Here is a 22,369-nt window from a genome sequence, read left to right on the forward strand (position 1 = left end):
GCTCCCAGCAGCTGCATGGCCATCATTTTTGCTGCTCTCCTGGCCCAGGGGCACAGCACACCACTGTGAAGCAGAATGAAACATCTCTGGTCGGGGGGCAGGGAGGGTCCCGCAGCCTAGAAAGGAGATAGGGAGACCAGGGCAGCCAAGGGCTGGAGCATCATCCTCGCTGGAGATGAGAAAAAGTCACCCAGGAGGAGCAGAATGAAGGCAAAGAGCCACTTTCCCATCACAAGCAGCTTCTGGTTTTGCATCCAGTCTTCTGTCTGCAACAGCAAGTCCATCGAGAAAGCATCCCAGATGTCATAAAACCAGCCAAAACCTGGAGACAGGGAGCATCGCATGCCCAGAGCTGGGCAGGGGAGCCGAGGGCAGGGAGGAATTAAGGTCTGGGCAGGGCCGATTTATTGCTCGGTGCAACTTTTCCAGCCTTGCAGCAGCGACGCTTTGCAGCCAGGGAAAGGCAGCAAGCTGCGAGGCTGCATTGCCACCAGGCAAGAGCAGGGAGGGGGAGAAGGGGAGGAGGGGAAGAACCACGAAGCTCCCACACGTGCGGTGTGTGAGGTCGGAGCCGGCAGCGCTCAGCATCACGTAGCCCCGAGCGGCAACACCAAATAAAGAAACGCAGCGCCCTGCCCGTCCCCGTGCATAGAAAGCACAAGCCGTGCAGCCGTGGGAAGCGGCGGACTCGATTTCGGCTCTGCACAGCCGCAGCCCGCTGAGAGTCGGGCAGGGGGCAGGCTGCTGTCTGCTGCTCGGGGAGGAGCGTTCTGAGCCTCTGCTGAAGTGGGACAACTGGGCTCGGGGCTGTGGTTGTGTTAATGCAGCTCCCTGCAGCACAGCTTTGCCCTGCTCGGCCGTCGCTAAGCTCGCCCAGTTCGAGTGATGAGAAGGGAAAGCCGAGAGGAAGCTGAGGAATGCCTAAGACACGTCAGCTCCGTGCTAATGCCTCCCTCTGAGCCATTCGCGATGCTGTAAGGGGAATTAATTAATGGGATTTCCCAAATTCCAGATTACCGTATTAGCAGCCGGAGCTTAAGGCTCATGGGGTGAAGAAGCTGAGAACACCAGGAAAGGAAAATCCAGAAGGGCAAAAAACCTCCAGCAAACTGCCACTGCTTTTCATTTCAGACTCAAAGTTGAAGGCTCTGCGGGAAAAAATAAAGATGCTCAGCCCTAATACTGCACACCTTTTCTGCCTTTGAGCTGATGGAGCCTCAGCCGTGATTCACAGCACTGGGAGCCAGGCTGACATTGACAGAACCAAGTCCATTGCCCCAGTGATGCTGGAGATGTTGCCTAGGGTCAAGTTTTCAGAGGGCTGTGGATTTAACAAGCTAAATCACGGTAGCAGCAATAAGAGGGTTGCAGGAAACTTGGCAAAAAGAATAAAGTAATCAGATAAACCATTTCAGAGTGAGCCAGCTCCTCAGTGAGTCGGACTGAACCCCTACAAAATGCATCTGCACGGAGGGTGCACAAGGGGATAAGTGGGGGGAAGGGGTCCTCAAGGCCTCAGAATGAAACTTGCCAGCCCATCATTTTGAAACAGCATTCACACTCATCTGACTGCAACTCTGAAAGTAAAAATCGAGCCACAAGTAGATGAAACCTGTAATTTCAGATCAAATAAAACATTTTCCTCCTCCATGCACAGGTATTTCGGTTCTCACTGCTAAGAGACCCCCACTGAGTCGGTTCTCCTGGGGCCAGTCTGACACCAGTTTTCCATGGCACTGGGTAGGGACACCAGCACCTCAGCAGGCACCTGCCACCAGGGATGCTGCTGTGCCCGTTCTCCCATCCCAGCAGCCCCAGGCAGCTGCAGCCCCAAGCTCTGATCACACTCCTGCTCTCAATGGCTCACCAGCACCCCTTCTATGGAAACCCTGGCAACATTCAGCTTCTCAGGGCTGGAGCCAGATGCCAACCTCACAAACGCAGCCAGGAAACACATCTCGCCCAGGTCAGAGTGGTGAACCTGTGGCATCGCTCCAGGAACGCTTGGAAGAGGAGAGCTGGGTGCTCTGCTCACACCACAGTTCTGCAGGTTCTTCGGTTTTATTTATCATTATTTATTTCATTCTATTAAATGGAGAAGCTTTTCAGCTGGCTTCCCCACTGGGAAGAGCCAACCAGGACAGCCAGGCCCAATGAACCCCCCAGGTCCCTGTGCTGACCTGCCAGATGGCTGAGAGCAGGAAGGAGCTCGGCTCAACTCAGCAGCACCAGCGGATTGTTTATCTGCTGGTTCCTGTTTTTAGTTTTGTCTCTGTTTTCTTTCTTTGTTCTAAAATTGTGTTGCAATGGCGATACCTGCTCTGAATGACACACTGCTTTGAAGCAGGAACCAGCTCAATGCTTCGTGTTGTTCGTTTTGTGATCTAATAAAAGAACAGAGACCCCAGCCCTAAAGTAAGCCTTTAACCCTTCAACGTTTAAGTTGAATTTGGAGCAGGGATTAACTCAGGAGTTAACCCAGGCACGCAGGAGCCCCAGTGAGAAGGCACAGCCCTGGCCACATGCCATCCTCCCAGACCCAAAGCTGACACTCACCTCTCTTGGGATGAAGCCACCAGCTTCCCATACTGGGAGACCAGTTTGAGTGATGATGGGATTCGTCACCAGCATCTATTCAGGGGAACCAATCCACAAAGTGCCATCCAAATCCTCGCTGCAGATGGCATCTATAAGGACATTGCTGGAGCTGGCTGCTCTGAAGGCACCCAGATCCACCTGGTCCCAAGCAGGAGGTGGGTAGGAATGGTGATTGCACCAGGAGGATGCTGCCAGCAAAAACCTCTCACTTACATCACTGGGAGCTCATGGCCTGGGTTCTTTCTCTCACCAAGACACAAAGACAGTGGTCCAAGAGGTGATCCATGGAGAGAGTTTGGGGGTTTGATGCTCCTTGGGTTTGGTTCCCAGCAGGCCAGAAAAGCCCACCAACCCTCAGGGAGGACCATACTCCTGAAGGACATAGGACACCAGCACAAGCAGAGCACTCTTGCTTCCTCCATGCTTCCATTCCAGCTCTGATGCCCTTGAGCAGGGTCAGCTGCATTCCCCCTCCTCAGGGTGACCCAGAGGAGGGTCTGGAGCCAATTTGGGGCAGCCTGGCATGGGACAGGGCCAGCCACCCCTGACACCAGCAGCAGTCACTGAAGGAGTGAACCCTTGCAAGTCCCAAGCCACAAGCCCAGATGGGAGCGAGCTGTGCTCCAGCTGCAGCTCACGAACATGTCTGGCCAGGCCAGGCTACCAAATGCTGTATTTTTAGCAAGTCAGGGTTGATTCCCCCAAACAGCTCAATTGAACGTCTTTTCATGCAGTCCTTGCCTGATTCTGATGACTTTCATCTTGGCTTCTACCCTACAGGCTCCACCCTGCACCCTGAGCCAGCCTTCAGCCCCCTCTTGGTATGGGAGCCAACCTCAAACGTGCCCCTTCCCATCACCTTTTGCTCCATTTCCACCTCTATACCCAGTCACCACAGCCACCCACTGAGCACCCAAAATTGGGATGCTGCACCCAAGCCAGCCAGCCCTGCAACGGGCACACCTCTAGTAGGACTCTGGACCCAGCACACCAGGATCACAGTATTTGGGAATTATTCACTCCCTGCAATCCCTCAGCACCAGCCTTGTATGCTACTTACTGCCCTTATTCTCAAATCACTCCTTCTAGGAAGGAAAATGTACTGCTATCCGTGCAGCAATGGGAACCACAGCCAGTGGGGAAGGCAAAGTGGAACAGAGGAAGGTGGTGGCAGGACATGAGCCCCACCAGGATCCTGCCACCACCTTAAAGCCAATGTGCTTCACCCTCTGAGAGCTGCACGGAATGCATCTGTTACATTTATCTTTAGCTTTTCCCAGCTTTTCCACCCCTTCCATTTCATCTATGACACTCACAGCTCAGGACACATGGAGGCAGACACTTGCAGGCGGTTGTGAGAGGTGCTTCAAAGGGCATTTTTGAAAATAACGACAAACAGAATTAAGACATTGTTTGGATATATGAAATAATACTATCTGGGAAATAGATACTACTGATGGAAATAAAAGAGCAGAGGCTCAGCAAAGCAAGATCCCTGCTCTGCTGGCTCACAGCTCAGCGCAGACCTTTCGGATTCCCCTTCAGCTCTCCCTGCCAGGCAGTGACCCATTTCCTTTCCCTCTGGCCGCCAGGGAAACCCCAAGAGGTGTCTTTGCTTTTGTCTTCGTTGACACCAAAGAAGTGGGTCTCCAGGTCTGACAGTTGGAGCTCATGTCTCACCTCTGCCAGACACCAGAGGGATCAGAAGACACAGCAATCTGATCCGGCACCTCCCTGGGAAGTTCCTGTCCCCTTGGCAATGGGCTCCACTCGCCAGACCAGTCAGGAAGGTGTAATGAGCTGACTAATTGGCTAGCTCGAGCAGAAATTAGCAGGCAATTTGCCCCAACAGCAAACTGCCGTCAGTGGGACCTTTCTGTAGATAAGCATCGCATCACTACGTTTCTGGGAGGGCAACTCTCAAGTGGGTTAAGTGCAAATTGCTCACAGCTTTTTTTTTTTTTTTTTTTTTTTTTTTTGACATTTTGCAGTTATTTCTGACCCCCTCCCTCAGCTCTTCCCCTACAAAACTCTTTCAAGCAGATGCAGTTCTCCACCTCTAAAGGCTTCCATCGTTTTTCTGAGCACAAGTGGTGCTGGCCCCATACCGTCCTAGGGTTTGGGATTTTGCATCAGCCGAGGCAAATCCTGTAATTCTTTGAGAAGAGCCAGCAGACAGGCGAGGAGAGCAGAGCTCCATGCTTGGGTTTTCCTGCAGCCAGCCTGGTCTCAGGAGCTGCAGCCCTGAAGCGGATGAATCCAGAGCTGAGGGAAGCAGCACAGCCAGCACTGCTCTCAGTGCTGACTGATGAAGCTGGCACTGACTCCGACTTCCAACAACTGTCGAGAATCCTTCTTTCTTCAGAGCCCTCAAATATTCACCATGGTGAATTCTCTTTAAGCAGCAGTGTGGCCGCACCACCCTCAGAGCATCCCAGTTGCCTGTTTGTAGATGGGATGAAAGTGATGGCAGCATGGAGTGGTACCACAGAGTGCCCAGCGCTGGGCACCACCAACTGGAACCCTTGAGCTGAGAACAGAGCTGTCGAGTGGTTACAAAAGGAACCGAAAGCCCCCAATAGAAACCAAGAGCCCAATGCCATGGCATGATGAGTGACCTCTATGTGCCTCAGTTTCCTCCTTCCAGAGCAGAACCAAGGCCCTGCTGCAGCACACCCCAGCAACCCCATCTGGGATTCATTGGCAGAGGAATATGATGGCACCGTGGTCCTTCCATCCCCTTATTTCTAATTCCTGACGTCGTCATCCCAATCCCGTTTACAACCTTGGCAGGTAGAGCTGGCAAAGCAGGACACACCGAAATGCATAATTAAATGAAAAAAGAAACAGTGATATGTCACAGAGGTTATTTGCAACCCACAAAACCACTTGCCTTAACCAAGATATCCTGCCGCGGGCACCTCAGGAGCGCAGCACCCAGACACCCATCCTCCAGCAGCAAAAAAACGATGGAAAGGGATGAGAACAGCTCATGCAGCAGCAGATGGGAGGAATGGAGCTGCGTGTGAGTGGATGGACACGCGTTCCCAGCAGCAGCACACGCACCGGAGCTGCACATCCAACCGCCAGCACCAGAACCAACACAAAGCTTTGGGTAGTTTTTAAAACCCAAATTCCTAAGAAACAAAATACAGAACTGCCTTGCCCAGACTTTTGCAGCAGCCGCTCGGCTCTGTAAATCTAATTAATGAGCTGGGAAAAAAAAAAAAAAAGTGTCATTCGTTCGCTAACGACTTCACCAGGGGCTGCCAAATAGACAGATAAAGGATTGAGCTGGGGCCCTATTCCAGCCAAAGGAGCTGGGAACCTGGCAGGGCCCGCAGAAGATTAGAGAGGGGTGAAAGGAGAAAAAAGGAGGGAAAAAAAAAGAAATATCTAAACAGATTAGCACTTTCCAAATGCAAGCATGTAAATCAGCTTACGCTCTGTATAATGGCACTGTTGTGAGTGCCCGGCTCAGGTCTGCTCGTGGCACAGCAGTGCAAAGTCCCGGCTGAGCCACGCTGTGTTTGGGCTCAGCAATCTCACAGCACTGCCTCCCTCACCAAACCAGAGGGTTTTGTTTTTACCAGCTTTGTAAATTCTCACAGGAAGCCAATTAGGGGAAAGCTGGGAACAGAGGAAGATTCATAATTGCAATTAAGGCTTCAAAGCACTTATCCCAAGCGAGGCTGTTAAAATTAGAGCTGGGGAAGAAAATGGCTTTGAAACCTTGAGTCTTCAGACACTGCCAGGCTGGAAGTGCTCCCCACTCCCATAGCAGCCCATCCCCCAGCACAGCTCACCCAGCACAGCTCCAGGCGGGCACCTTCTCCCACCTGCCTCCTGCCTTTGGGAACAGAGCTCAGCCCTGTGCATGCAAAACCTTTTCCCCCACCACCATTGGAAGCCTTTGCTTCATCTCTGCTGGTCTCAACTTGTAGGGTTTCTCCCCACCACTGCAGCATCCCCAGCAAGGTCAGAATAGCTTTGCAGATTAAGCTGCCCACTGGGATACAAGAGATCAGCATCCAGTGCTACAGACCAGCACCCTTCATGCTGTCGTAAGTGAAAACATCCTCTGAGAGGGTCAGCAGTCTCAGCAGCAACCTGGACACTGACAGGCAGTGGCTAAGCAATCCAAAAGCTGTGTTCATTTGGACTGCTCTGCCTGTTTGCAGTCCCACATCTACCCCAGCAGCTTGGTGTGAACACTGCTTCTGTTCTACTTCAACTTGGAGTAGAACAGACCAGCCCTACAAGTAGCTCAGCCCTCCACTGGTAGCAGAACTAAATCAGGGCCTTTGGCATGTTGGAAAATATCAGCAAGCATGTGCAAGCAGGACTGGACAGACTCTTCTAACCAAGACTACAAACATTCTGTATCTAGGGTATTCATATACACACACATATATGTAAGTACACATATATACACATACAGGTATGTTCCACCATCTTATATCTAGGCCAGTCCTTCTCCTGTTGAAAAACTCACGTAGGGAAAGCACAAGTTACAGAAATACCTCATCTGCACAGGGACACTTTGGTTGCATACTGGCCCATGACAAGGTGTTGGAATCTTGTCGTCAGTCATCTTCAGCCATAACATCCCTTAAACACACCCACTGTCCCCAGCACACTCATCCTAACCCTACAGTTTCATGCTCTCCATCAGCTGCCTCGTGCCACGGCTGAGTTGTGCTCAAGGACTTTGCAGATGTGGCTCAGGGTCTACTGCAGGACCTGCCCTGTGACCTTGGAAAGTCATCTTTGAATCTGGAAATGCACTGGCTCTAGGTATTTTTGCATAAGATACTTTCTCACTGGTATTCTCACCCTACTGCTGAGTGCACAGGGCTCAGTAACCAAATGAGGTAAAAAAAAATTCCAGCCAAAGCCCCAGCAGCCTCTGTCCTTCCCCAGCAGATGATGGCATCTGAATGAATGCAGCCCAGCTGTGGGTGATCCCTTCCCTGCTGCAGCAGCACAGGAAACAAGGAATAACCCCACGGGACCAGGCAACGTGCCACGAGCAGGGGACCTCTCAGACAGCACAAGGAGGATAGGGGCTCCCAGAAGCAAGCAGATCCCCAGTGCAGAGGCTGTGCCCCCTGCCTCTCACTGCGCACTGAACATCCTTCCTTCCCACCTGAGGTGGAAGCCATGAGCCCCCCCAGAAGCATCCTCCCCCCACCGGCTGGATCTCGGTTCTTGCCCCTCGAGACAGTTTCCAAGAGCAACCTGCACTTCTGCATTTTCTACAGAGATCTTCTTACTTCACCTTCCCGCTCACGCTGCTGCCAAAAGGAGAAGTGCCCTGGAGCCGGGGGAAGTTGTGCCACCATTTCCTATTTGGGACAATGATTTCATGCTCCTGCCACATCCGAGGGCCACACGTGGCACCCACAACACCGTGCTGTGGGCTGGCAGCGTGCAAAGGGCTCTGGTTTGGGCCAGAGAGTTCCAGGAAACCTAACAGTCACATTTAAGCAAGTGCAAAGCAAAGCGGGGTGCACGGCTCAGCGGAGGGGAGGGAACCATGCGCAAAAGCTGCAGCCCAGATCCCAGCAATGACTTCGAGTGCTGCTCCTAAACTGCAGCACACACAGCTTGGTTGGGCTCATGCAGCCCCAGAGAGCTACAAACCAAGCAGGCACTGAGGGAAAGCCTCCTCCCATCCCTTCACTCCTGGCTTTCCATTTTCTTGCCCAGCACGTGTTTCAAGGCCAGGAATCACACACCCCACCCACAGAGCTCGGGTCTTGCTTTCAATCTGGACGGCAGCTCCAAGGATCACTCCAACAGTTATACATTGTTCTCATTACAGGCATTACAGGCATTCCCCTGACAACAACAGAAACGTCATCTTTGAAGGACAAAATCTCCCATCTCCTTTCCCATAAGGATCTTGCTAAGCCTCACTACAAGAAGCTCCTTCCTACAGTACAGCCAGAAAGTGATTAGCATATTGCCTGCTTAAAACCTATTGCTGTAACCTTACCAGTGAGGCACCTCCAGATATTTTTAGAGGTAATATCTACTAGCACAGGAGTTACAGCGCATTAATTAGCAGCAAGGCACAGGCTGACAGTCACAAGGTCATAACAGAACATCCATAATTTACGCCTCATTGGGAGTTACTGAGAAAACAGGACATGCAGGAGCCAGCACGAGGTGGGATGTCTTGAAAGGCTCTGGGCACACAGGATCCCATCTGCCCAAAACAAACACCAGAAACATCCAGAGTTGGTCGAGCAGGACAATCAGTGTTCAATGTGTGGTGCTTGTTTGTAAGCACAACTGTTCTGTTAGATGCCCTTTCTGCTAGAGTGGCTTTCACCCCCTTCTCTGAGCACCACAGCCCACCAGCAGCCCTGCTGGCATCCCCATGAAGGCTCTTTCCAACACAGTGAATGAGGAAAGTCCTTTACGCCACGAATACATTTGTGAATCTGCTGTACAACCAATGACATTTCAAGGCAAGGAATACCAGCCAAAAGTCAGCATCTTGTTTCTTACATCAAGGTGTTTAAGGCTGGTGACTTCAGGGTTATCCTCCAGTCAAAAAGCAATGGAATTCAAGGCATGAAGCAAGGCAACTGACCAACAAATTGATCTGGTGACTTTAGAGAATCCACATCCACTCCACTCTCGGTCCAACCCAGAGATAGGATTCATCTCCTGCAACTTTACCTATACAAAAATGAGGTGAATTTCTAAGCAGGCCAACAGCTATGGACAGACAGAGCACCTAACACAGCAGTCAGCTCATCCCATCCCATCCCATCCCATCCCATCCCACCCATCTGGATTGAACCCCTCCAGGAGCAGCGAGCAGACTTAGTGACTTTAGAAGCCCCAGTTTTTAGGCAGGCATCCTTGTGCAAGACAGCTCCCATTCTTATCCCCCAGAACTGCTTCCCACATGCAAAGCAGGAATAACAACACTTCCTTCCTTACCCAGCAGTTGCATGACCAAACGTTTCAGAGCCTGCAACAAGCTCAGATAGTGCAATAATGGAAACATGGATATTGCAATACACTCAGCTAAGCTTATGCTTCTTTCACCCTCGAACTTGATTCATAACAAACAAAAGCAGAAGTCAACATTTCTGCAAACTTTGTCCACTTGAGATCTCCAGACCTCTGGGGAGGAATGCTGGAAGGAGCAGCTCTTGGGTCAGTAAGTCACTGACCCAAGAAATCCTTACAAGCATGCCACTTGGCTTTCTGCTTTGAAAACAAAGTATGTGCTTCGATAAGGTCAATTTCATGGAGCCATTCACAGATGAAACGCATTAGTACGTGTACAGAAGTCAACCACAGCAAAATTCTAGTGACTTCAGAGGGAAACCACCATTTCTGCTGGTAATGAGCTTCTCATTCTCAGCACAGTGTTACTGACAAGCCTCCAGCCCCAGGGAGCTGCAGCAGGAGATCATTTCCATGTTATAGAGCAGATAAAAGTATCCTCCTAAGCCTGAACAGAGATACCAGGGCAAAGCAGGCTGCAAAATACGGTGTTGGAGCTGGAAGTGAGTTGAGTTTGCAGCCAGGCTCGACTAGAGGCCACACCTGGCTGCATGCAGAGCAACACGCTGCTTCTAGCTGCATGGGGACACAGATACCCAAACCTGCATGGCCTCAGAGGTGGCAGGGTTGATGGCACTGCCAGCAGCTTCTGGGCAATTCTCAGCTATTTCAGAGAAAGATGATCTCAGAAGCAAAGTGATGAGCACCTGTCCTGATTTGAATCACAGAATCACAGTTACAGGGGTTGAAAGGGACCCCTGGAGACCTCCCAGTCTCCCTGCCAAAGCAGGTTCCCCAGAGCAGGTTGTGCACAAAAGTGTCCAGGAGGATTTTAAATATCTCCAGAGTAGGAGGCTCCAGTACCTCTCTGGACAGCCTATCCCATCCCAATGCTTTTGCCATCTTCCAAGTAAGAAGCACGACCCACTGTCACCCTCAATTGCAGGGGATACCATCAGATTCATGGATGCCCTGAGGACCCCCCCAAATGTTTTCAGAATTTGGCCCTGGGCAGTCAGAGCTGCAATGGGAGGAAGCGAGAGAAAAGTAGTCCCAGCAATGTTTAGTAAGAGCAATGTGGAAACTGCAATCCAGCCAATCCACACAGGCATGGGGTGAAAATAAAGCAGAACTTTTGTCCACCTCTGTGGTCTCATGGGTGCTGATGGGAGACACGAGAACAGCAGCCACTGGTGGGCTGGTATCCATGGGTAGCCAAATACAGCAGGACAATACAGCCTCCTTAACCCTGAGTAGACCAGCAGCAGTTTTCGGAAGCCAGGGGACCTCCCAGAGACATAAATTCAGCAGAAATTGAGTGAGGACTGCAGCATTTTGCAGCTATTTTGCAGCTTAACCTGGGCTCAGACAATCAGATGCTTACTGCTTCCACATTCAGCCTGCATTTTGGAGTAACTGTGCATTTTCTTGAGAAACAGAAATAGCATGTGATGCATTGCAGACTCACGCAAGCTGAAGACACAAATTATTCTGGGACTTTCTACAAGCAAGAGATTCCCTCGCTGCAATGTCAGCCATGCAAATGGAGATGTTATGGACCCCAGCAGCAACGCTGATGGGAAAGTGAAACCAGCACAGTGTGAGTGTCCGACACAGAGCTGTCTGCAGAGCTCCCCACCGACTGCCCAGTCTGCAAGCTGAGACTTCCTCACCAGTTGTTTTTAAAATGTTCTTTTCTGCAATCACCACTATTCAGGACAGGATCTAGTGTACTCTTGACAAACAGACAGCAGGGGAATTCCACTCACTGCCCCTTTGAAGCCATGATACAAGAAATAAGAATCTCTAAATTAGTCCCACCAAGCCATCAGTGAGAAGAGCTGCGATGATGCCTTCTTTCTTTCTCCAAAAAGACATTTCTCTTTTTGCTCACTGAGGTCCTTTCAACCAGAGGTGCTCTAACCATTGGCAAGACATTGCCTTGGCAAGCCCAAAGCGTGGCCTGCACCTTTCATATCTCATTTTTAGCTCCTGTGCCACAGTGCTCTTAAACTGCTCAAGTACCAGGCTGCAGGGAAGTGAGAGGCACAGGGAAGAATGTGTCCCCCTGCTAATGTTTGATTTGAGTCTATTACTTTTTGCAATGATTTCTGAAGGAAACTGTAAAAGTCCTATTCTTGGAGCAAGAATAATAGAATCATTTAGGTGTGACGAGATCTCTAAGGTCATGATGAAAGACAAGCTTCAAACAGAAGGACAGGGAGCAAACACATTGCTGCTGGGAGCAAAGAAATGGGATGAATGTGATCATAAACAGCTGCTGGAAAGAGGAAGAGAATTAGCAATGCCATCCATGTCATCAAGGGCAGAATGAGCAGAGAGACCTGCACCAAGTGGAAGTGGCAGAGTGGTCCATGCCCCAAAGCCAAGGACCCTCCACAGCCCTCCTGTCCTGCTGCCTTGGCAACCCTCAGCTGGATGACTGACCAGCAGTGGGAAGTTCATGGATTTCACCATTGTAAAGTACATCTTGACACCAAACTGTAACTTCCTAAAAAAAAAAAAAAGCAACAAATGAGGAAAAAAAAAAATCCCAGCCCTACTCTGTTCTTCCTTCTCTCTTTTCTCCATCAACACTTTCCTCACCTTCCAGAGCATCAGACCAAAGCTGGCAGGTTTTGTTAGCTCAAGGCTCTCTCTGGCCAGGAGCACAGAGCCACACTGACCTCTCCTCCTGCACAAAGGCAGCCCTGCCAAAGGCAGCATCTGCATCTCCCTAGCATCCAGACCTGCTCCTAGTCAGTCTTCGAGGGGTGCAGAAGGCATCAGCACCCCCAGCCCCATCCATAAACACACAAAGGACTGCGTGGGTTGGAGAAAACTCAGCCAGTGTAAGAAAAGCCTCTGTTTTTCTCATCAAAAATCAGCAGAAATGACACACATCTGATTTGAGTAAGAAAAGACCAGTTAGGCATACTCACTTTTCAGAGAGGAAACGTGCTTGTTCCTGGCATCGATTATGAAAACCCCTCACCACATGATGCAAGAGTTAATTTTAGCTCCTATCAGCCTTTATCAAGAGAGCAAAGGTTGAAGCTTCACCCAACACCACAGCTGACGACAGGCAGAGCCAAGTGAAGCCCCAGCGAGAGGCAGGTTGGAGATAGCACTGGGCTCTGGCACAGCCCAGCTGGGCTCTGTCGTCAGCACAGCAGGGAAGGTAGAACTCGGCAGAGAAGTGGCAGCTTGGGTGGTTCCTCCCAATGCTCCCCAGGCTGACTTCAGCCCAGGGGAGTGGATCACAACCTTTGGGAGGCCTCCGAAAGTCGGTCAGTGGGCCAGAGGGGACAAGCCTCCAGGTATTTCCATGTTCAGCAGGGAGAACCTCCCAAAGACATGCAGCTCTGTCTTCTTCTTGGGAGGGAGCCCAGCACTGGGCATCTCTGGGCATGGATCTCAACTCATGGGTTTTCCAGGGCAGCTGCTGGGTACATGGGGCTCTTTTGGGCATGACCCTCAGGAAAACACCACGTTTTTACAGTGGAAGGTCACACATGTGTGCACTAGTGTATTTAGGATAGCATCAAACGAGTGGAAGCAGCGATACCACGATGTAACAAAGAAAATCCCATTGGCTCTTCTTCATTCCACCAACTCAGCACTTTCTTCTGCCTCTCCAAACTCTCCCTAAGACTTCTTGTTTCTCTCACAGGAACACATCTTGCTTCTCCCTGCTCTGCTACACTGCTTCACTATTTCTTGGGGTTCCCTTTTGTGCATTTTTTTAATACTGCAAAACCATCTGTCATCCCTGGTGGGGCCTGGTGTCCCAGCTGAGCAGAGGAGTGCAGAGCCCACCCACCCAAGGGTCCAGACCCCAACCTCTCCCCCTCACAGCCTTTCATCCAACCCCCTCAGGATGAAGGGCAATAAGAGCCCACACGATTTCCTTTCAGCCTATTCAGAAAAACAAGTTTGCATGTGAGATTTCCATTGGCTCCACCTCTGCCTGATTACTCCAGCTGTGAAACAAAGCAAGTGAGAGACAAAGCACTGCACACAGGCAGTGTGATCATTCCAGAGGGCTTTATGTGAGCCTTATGCCAAGCCCACTAAATAGATTAACTTACAGCATAAACAAGCAAGTAAATCTTTCCCCCAAAGCCCCGTGTATCCAAAGGAAGCTTTAGAAGTTACTTCCTGCCATTGTGGAGGCCCTGCTGGGAACCCAGAAGTATTTTCAGTCCCTGGCATGGTTGCCCAAAAACTTCAGTTCCCTTCCAGCACTGCTGATGGCAGCTCCACAGAAGACAGATGATGGTGAGAATGGTTTTGGCTGTTCCTCATCACACTTAGGCCAACAGCAAGTGAGGTGGTGACTGACACCCGCTCCCAGAGCTCAACGAGGGCCTGGGGCTGCTTTGGGCAGAAGGGTTGGTACAGCCCTAACCAGCTCCCGTGCACAGGAGAAGTCACCAAACCCTTCCAGTGTGTCACAGGAGCAAACAATGCAGCAGACACAACCTGAGCTCCTTCCAGTCCTCAGCTCCTCCCATGATGAGCAATGCCCTCATCCCAACTCATCACCAAGAGCCAAGTTCCCAGGAACTAAGTTGCACCAGTGGATGTTCAGATTGGATATTAGTAACAATTCATTCTCAGAAAGAGTGATGATGCAGTGGCACAGCTGCACAGGGCGGCGGGGTGTCACCATCCCTGGAAGTGTTCAAGCACTGTGGAGATGTGGCACTGAGGGATGTGGTTGGTGGAGATGGGTTGATGGTTGGATTAGATGATCTTTGTGGTCTTTTCCAATCCAGCACTGCAAGCCAGCAGCTCAAGGACCACCATGAACAAGGTGAGCTGCATATCCAGCAAAAACAGACTTGGACTCCTGCAGCCATTTCTTGTTTCTGCCTGAGTTCATAAAGGATTATGCACTGTTCAGCACTCGGACCATATCAACCCTAGAGTAATTTGCACCTGAAGAGCAGTCTGGTGAGAACATCAAGCTTATTAGGTTTGCTTGCCATCCAGCTGATCAATCCAATGAGGCAAACCTCAACCAGGAGCCTCTTAGATGAGCAGGATCCATGCCCAGGAACAGGCAGCAGCAGCAGCAGCAGCAGCGTAACCCAGACTGGACATCATTCAGTCACACACAAAGCACCCACAGCCAAGTGCCACCCTAACTTCTTTGCACAGCCCCACATGCACCAGTGTGCAAAGTTTATCAACACAAAGGCACCGAGAACAAAGAAACATTTGTCAAGTTTCACGTGGAGAGACTGCCAGAAACAATGAGAAAAGGGAAATGCCACCTGAAAGGATGAGTGTTGGTTTGCAGAGAAGCCTCAGAGCTGAGGGGGTTTAAATAGACACAGAGTGATGGGGGAAGCAGCTGAAAGGGGAAGCGCTTCATCCTAATTTCAGACCAAACAAGAATGGGCTGTGTGGAAGGGGTGAAAAACTTTTGCAAGTTTGAGACAGCCCAGTCCTTCCTAAGTAAGCCTGCCCATGCAGCACTGCATTTCAACACTGACACAGCTTTAATCCTAAGGCTGCCTACTGGTATTTCAAATGCTCTGATGTTACAGCACAAAAACACTCTAACAAAAAAAGAAGAGACACTGCAGCACTGCTGGGGAAGGTCACAAGTTCGGGCTCAGAGCTGACACTGTGACCACAGCAGGACAGTGCTCCCACATGCCCCGCGTTCCCAGGCGTCCTCATCACATGTGCTGCTCGCTTCTGCTTCAAGCCACCCCAAACAGAGACAAGCAGCATCTCAGGAGCTGCTCTCACCTCAAGCACTGTGGGAATTTGGGGCAATAAAATGAGGCATTCGAGGGAAAACCAAATTCTATTCCTACCAAACAGGACGTCAGTGATCATCACAGCACCACAGGACACATCACTCAGAAAGCGTTTTCTGATTCCGCTTTTAACTCAGCCATGGGGTGAGCGTTCACATCTGTCAGCCAAAAACATCTGCAGCACTTTCCACTGCCCAGCACAGCTGGGAGGCAGCTCTGGAGCCCGCTCAGCACCCAGGGGCTGCACGGCCCTGTTCCAGGAACAGCACAGTGCAGGTGGGAGCACCGAGCCACGCAGCTGCTGGTCAGACTCTGACTGCTGGGCTCCTTCTTACCAGCAGGACACTGGAAGCCGGGCGAGCTCTCAGATGTGGCAGGTGAAGCACAGCTAAATAGAGCAGTCATACTTGCAAGGGGAGCACATCTGAGCAGAAAGCACAGCACCACGCTGCGCTGCTCCTGGCAGGAGAGCATCCTGCAGCACTGAGCTGCCTTCTCCTCCTGCTTCACATCTGCACAGGCAGCCAAGCATCTCCTGCAGCACAGAGCACAGCGGGGAGCAGATCACCCAGCCATGAGCTGCGGTGGCTTTTCTGCTTTTCTTCTTCAGTGGCAGAGCTTGAAATCAGAGATGAAGAAGTCTGAAGGAGCTCAGCCTGTCCACTCATGTATTCCAGATGCACGCGCTGCAATCACGGCTTGCCAAACAGGATACGAGCCGTAAGAAAATAAAGCATTTTATCTTCAAGCTTTTCCAAGAGGGTATTAGAAACAATGGGGAGGAAATACAAAATTAACACTAGAGAAGAGCAATTGGCAGAGCCCCTCATGAGCCTGCTCTTCATTACAAGGCTGCCTATTCAGTAGCTTTCATTAGGAAAATCTCATCTCAGAGCCATTCCCAACAGTGTCCCTATTTCCTAATTAAGCTTCACCAAAGAGCCACGTCTTTTAGCTACTGCACAGCACACAATCACAACAATTACCATTTCATCACGCTCTGGCTGTTGAAAGCCCTGCAATTAAAGCATCTGAGGAGTCGTACAGACGTGTCACTGGGGAGACAAATTCTCACATGGCGTTAATTGGCAGCAAAAAGCACGATCTTAAAGAGAGGAAGGCTGTTTTGGGGGGGATTTTGGTCTCTGTCCTGAGAAATGCACTGGGAGCTGTAGCTTCTCCCCAGGCTCCCAGCTGGATGCTGTGCAGGTCCTGATCGCAGCCCCATGGGCATCAGCAGCTCCACAACCAGCTGTGCCTTCAAGGAGGGCAAAGATGTACACAGAGCAGGACAGACACAGTGCTGGGTGGGGTTGTGGAGGTCACCTGGAGACCTCCAGAGATGGTTTGGGGTGGCTTGGGACCTCACAAGGAAGCAGCTGGCAATGGGGTGGTGATAGATGTTCACACAGCATGTCCAGTCCCACAGTACTGAGCCTCTTAAGGAAGCAGAACGGGAGAGGAGAAGAGAGGAGAGGAGAGGAGAGGAGAGGAGAGGAGAGGAGAGGAGAGGAGAGGAGAGGAGAGGAGAGGAGAGGAGAGGAGAGGAGAGGAGAGGAGAGGAGAGGAGAGGAGAGGAGAGGAGAGGAGAGGAGAGGAGAGGAGAGGAGAGGAGAGGAGAGGAGAGGAGAGGAGAGGAGAGCCTGATTGCATCCACATCTCTTTTTCCTCCACTGCATTTGCAGCCCAAAACACCTCCCTGTTGAACATGGCTGCAAAGCTGCAGCAAGGGAAGATGTGTCAGACTGCAATGTGATGCCTGTGGGGACACACGGTTTCCATAGGAAACTTACATACCCTAACTTACTGCCCAGCACAAGCTCGAAGCAGGGATGGGAGAGGAATTCAGAAGCAGCAGGAGCCTCCCGCAGCTCAAAAACATCTCATTAGGGCACTCACCTGAGCAGCTCCCCCCAGCAAACTCATGCACATTTTCCTCTTGCAGAATGATAATGCGAAAACTGGAAGCTCCAGCACACCCGAAACAGCTCAGTGGTCACCCCCCAAAAAAAGAGAAGCTGAAACTGCCTCAGGTGAGCTGCAGAATAGCAAGACTGCAGTAGTCCCTGCATCACTGTAGAGGTGCCACAGCCTGGCCCCACCATGGCTGGAGCATCACTGATGGCAGTCAGTGTCACATCCTTCAGCCCCGGAGGCTGCAGCAGCACTTTGTCTGGATTCAGTTCTTCTTTCTCGGTGCAAAACTCACATCTTTGTTTTCATGTTCAACAAAAGGCACAAGGTGACAGTTTTGGTTTGCTTTTCTCCAAACGGGGGTGGCCTGATCTATGAGGGGGGAGGAGGGTCTGGCCAGCTGCATCCTCCTGCAGCACTGGCGATGAGCCCCCATCCTTGCCACTACAGCTGCCCCTCCTGCAAAAACACCCCCAGCAATTTTGCCGTCCCCTTTCCTCTGCCCTGACCTGCAGAGCTGCAGGAGAGCCCCAGCCATGCTGCACAGAACAGCGCATCCCTGCTGCCAGCCAGGATCATGGTGCAAAGCTGAAGCACTCCTCCATCTCACAGCATAGCAAACTGAGCTCTGCACCACCCAGAAACCTGCAGGGCACCACCCAGCCCCGCTCCAGGGGATGCCAGCATCCTTCAGCCTCCTGCAGTCACTGCTGCCAGGCTCTCTTTCTTTATCGCCTCATCTTTCCAGGCTTAAACTCTAATCTGAGCAACACTCACAGCTCCAAAACACATTGCAGTCGTGTTGCAGAAACCATTTGCAACTCCATCCAAGTTTTTTGCTGTGACCATGAAACCTGCAAACACCACAGCCCTCCCCAGCATGTACACGCACACAAAGACACACGAAGTCACACAAAGTGTTGACATCCTGCACATCCCTGGAGTTTGCAACATCTGCATCTAACCAAAATCTAGAAAATTGCTTTAAATCAAGAAGCTAAATAAATTGCAGCTGCTTAGCATCACCCCTTTCAGCCACAGGATGAGCAGCACCAGCCTGCAGCTGCCTGAGCATGTTTTCTCTGCACTGAGAGTAACAGCACCAGCACCGAAAATAAGCTATTCGCAAAGTTAACGGGTGCAGAGGGCTAGCAGTGAGATTTTAATAAACATGAAAACAAAGATCTGAAATCTCTTTTCTCCCACTTTCGTTAGTGATTTGAGTCAGCCTGAGCCCTTTCCTCCTATAGGGCTTGCACCATCCGAAGCAGCTAACCATGTTTTTGGGTAGGTACCTGCAGTGGCGAGCAGAGCATTTGGCCGGGCTGTGTCCGTGCGACCCCCTGGCAGCCCTGCCCACCGAACGGAGCCGCCGGGGGCACCGCACCAAGATGCTCTTTCACGGGCACGGGCATCAGCACGGGGACATCTCGGCGGCTGATGCGTGAGCGGACACCGACGTCGAAGGGATGACACGCGGCTGGGCTTGTCACATCCCAAACCACATCCTGTTGCCACAGCAGAGCGCTGCCAAGGGCGCACCTCCGCCCTGCCAGGCTGCGGGGCCGAGGGTGCGCGGAGCAGCGATGCCCCGAGCAGCGGGTCCGTGCGGGGGGAGCTCCCGTGGCGGTGACACCGGGCGGCGGTGACTCAGTGCCACCTCCGGCAGCGGCACCGCCAAAACTCCAACAGGATGCCGGAGAACCCCCGGGATTTCCCGGGGAGCCGCGTGCACTGGGGGGGTCCCCCGGGGCCGGGCCCCACACCTGGGCCCCAGGCAGCATCACCGTGGGGCGGCAAACAAACGCGCGGGCCTGAAATGAGTCACCGCAGCGCGGCCCGTCCCCAGCCGCGGGTTCAGATGGGGGATCCCGGGGGATGCGGGGGTGAGGCGGGGATCGGGGCTGCCGGGTGAGCCCAGCACCGCGTGCAGCTCGGGGGCTGCAAGGAGCCGTGCGGATCGGTCCCAGCGGCTCCCCCAGCGTCCGCACACCTCTCCCGACTGATCGCGGAGCCCTCGACTCCGTGGTCCCCCCTCATCACACCGCGATTATCACCCCCACAAAGCATTTTGGGCGCTTCTCAAGATTGCACGGCCACCACATCCACCACCAGCTCCTCGTTTACACAGACGCTCCCGCTATAAGAAGCCCCACCAGGGGCAGTACGAATGCAGAGCACCCCGGTTACAAGTTGCTCCCGGTTACACCGCCCCCCGGCCACATCGAACCTCGCTCCCCCAGCTCGGACTCGGGGGGAGGGAGGGAGGGAGAGGGAATCTCAGCGCCCCGTTCCCAGTGTTCCCCACCTGGAGGGCGGCAGCCGCCGGGGCCCCCTGCCCATCCTCGCCGCGCCCCGTCGGACTCCGCTCCGCGCCGCTCCCCGCCGGGCGGCACCGGCAGCACCGGGGCGGGCTCGGCGGGCGGGAGGGGCCGGAGGCGGGGCCCACCCTGCACGTGTGGCTCGGCCGGACCCGCCTCGCCCGCACCTCCGCCCCTCCCGGCCGCTCATTCCTCTAGCAGGACAGCTTTGTCCTTCCGGACCTCCCCATCCATCCGTCCCTCCATCCATCCACTCGTTCACCCACCCACCTACTCCTTCATCCATCCACCCACCCACTCACCCACCCACTCAACCACCCACTCATCCATCCATCCACCCATCCATCCATCCACCCACCTCCAGCCCTCTATCCACTTACCCATACATCCCTCTCTCCTACCACTCTGCCATTCATCCAACCATCTACCCATCCATCAATTCATCCAACCATCCCTCCATCTGTCCTTCCCACACTTTCCATTTCTCCAAGTATGTTATTCCATACATTTACCCCTCCCTTCATATCTTTCTCTCTTCCTTTCACCTGTCTGTCCATCTCTTCACCTATCTACCACTCTCTCTCTTTATCCACCCATCCATCCACCCATCCACCCATCCATCCATCCACCCATCCACCCATTCATCTGTCCACCCATCCATCCATCCATCCATCCATCCATCCACCTATCCAACCACTGCTCTGTCTCCTCATTCACACACCTATCCACCCACCCATCCACCCATCCATCTATCCACCCATCCGTGCATCCATCCATCCATCCCTCTATCCAACTCTGCTGCTTTCTGCTCTGGTGGCACCTGGAAATGTTTTTCCTTGCCACCTTCAAGAGATCTCCAGCACAAGGCCCTGTGCCATATCAATTTTGGCCAATGTTCTCCACATTTTCCTAGCGGTCCATCTGCCTCACAGGTCCGGATGGAGCCCAGCTGACGCTGCATGCACTAGCAGCAATCCGGCTTTGGGTTCCTTTGCGGGTTTTCATATTTCAGAAGAGAGTGACCGCTGCTACCGACGTTCCGAGACTCGAAAGCCGCCCAGGCACTGAAATAGTTGTGGGTTTCACCGTGAGATTCCAGTGAATTTCAAAAAAAGCAAACGCGCTCAGAGCCAAAATCCCCCTGGGGTTCTGACCCCTGGGACCACCTGCAATGCGTGTCATGTGGCATGCCTGCCCTGAGCCCCACTGCCGCCCATCGCATGGCTGCCCCAAGGCTCGCACCAGGTGAAATCCCATGATCTCAGCCTTTGCCAGCTGAGCGGCCCCATTTTGGAAGAAATTCAGTGAAAATGACAGGGTGGAGAAAGTCTGTTGTTGGTCATGCCTTGCAAAATAGTGCAGCTTCCAGCAGAGCAGCAGGAGGGTGAGAGGGATGCTGTGGCCTGCACTGCCGGAAAGAAGAGTGATGGGATGGGGAAAGGACAGTGGGTACCAGCCCAGGTTCAGCTGTTGGGATGCTGATCTGATCTCTCCCGCCCTTTCTTCTCCAATCCCACCTTCCAGTTTCACTCCCAGCCCTTTGTGTTTATCCCTAAAGCAAAGGAATCGGGACACATCAGCAGAGGCCAAACTCTTTGGGGTGTCTGAGCCGCACGTGTTCTGTCCCTCCAGATCCCACCTGTGCACTCTGCCCTCTGCTTGTTTTGCTCCTCGGGGCACACAGCAGCCTGAGGAAGTCACCAAAAATGGTGAACGAAGGGGCTGGGGGGGCGGAAGGAAGCGGGGCAGTGCAGGGAGGTGCCGTGCTGCGGCGTGCAGGGATGAGGTGACAAACAGCAGCGTGCTGCCACCGAGCAGGATGAAACCTGCAGGGTGCAGCTCAGCCCTTCCCCAGTGCTGCCCAACACTCCCTGTGCTGGGCGGCTGTATCAGGACACCAAACCATGGATGGGGAAGCTGGGGCTGTGCCCTGCTGACACACAAACTGGGGCTTTGGGTTCTCGGTACCACAAGTTCCAGTGAACTCAGCTGGAAACCCCACACCAACACACACCGGGTGCGGGGGCGGCTCAGGGTGCAGAGATCTGAGGTTTGCAAGCACTGGGATGGGATGCTTTCATCAGCAAAGTAATCTGCTGCACAAAGCCACTTTGCTATTAGAAAGCGATTTCCATGATGAACATTTCTAAGCAAATCAGGTTTCTGATGCATGCAAAGGGGCTGTGTTGTGTGGGGCAGCAGGCTGCAAGCACTCTGTGTGTGAGCAGCCAGTTTGCTTCCACCAAACCTGTCTCATTTTCAGGAATACGAACTCTCTGACCCACACCTCCTTCTCCCTTTTGTTCTCATTCCTCATCCTCCAAATCAGCACCAAACACCACCTGGCCAAAGCCCAACGTGGCACTCACCTCCATCTCACAGGAGTGCTCGGAAATCCATTTTGGCCACAATCCCACCCCTCTGAGCCCCACACATTCCCATTGGGCACTGCTTCCCAAACTGAGTCAGCCCGAGTTCCCGGAGTGCTTCCAGATCGGTGTGATAAATCCCTGGAAGGCCATTGTTCTGCTTTAAATATTGCAGCATGGATTTCTTGGAATGCAGTGGTGACCAGCCAAATCTAAGGATATTTATTATTCACTGTGTGATGGCCTTCAAAATGTTGATCTCACCTGGGGACATCCTATTGACCACAGTGCTGCACATTCAGGTGGAGCAACAGCTGTGGGAAGGGCTCATGGCTGAGCTCAGTGCTGGAGGGCTCCC

General features: G+C 52.4%; 1 protein-coding gene across 3 annotated transcripts in view; it reads right to left on the bottom strand.

Moving 5' to 3' along the window:
• PIK3R5 (phosphoinositide-3-kinase regulatory subunit 5) overlaps positions 1-19,750 on the bottom strand; it is a 49,224-nt gene extending 29,474 nt beyond the window's left edge. For all 3 annotated transcript variants that reach the window (XM_085240114.1, XM_085240112.1, XM_085240111.1), the window contains exon 1: positions 19,630-19,750. The gene's annotated coding sequence lies outside the window, so the exon portion shown is untranslated. The remainder of the gene's footprint in view (positions 1-19,629) is intronic.
• Between the last annotated feature and the right edge of the window lie 2,619 nt (positions 19,751-22,369).

Source organism: Meleagris gallopavo, chromosome 20 (genome assembly GCF_905368555.1).
Source record: "Meleagris gallopavo chromosome 20, MGAL_WU_HG_1.1, whole genome shotgun sequence".
In the NCBI taxonomy this organism is placed as follows: Eukaryota; Metazoa; Chordata; class Aves; order Galliformes; family Phasianidae; genus Meleagris; species Meleagris gallopavo.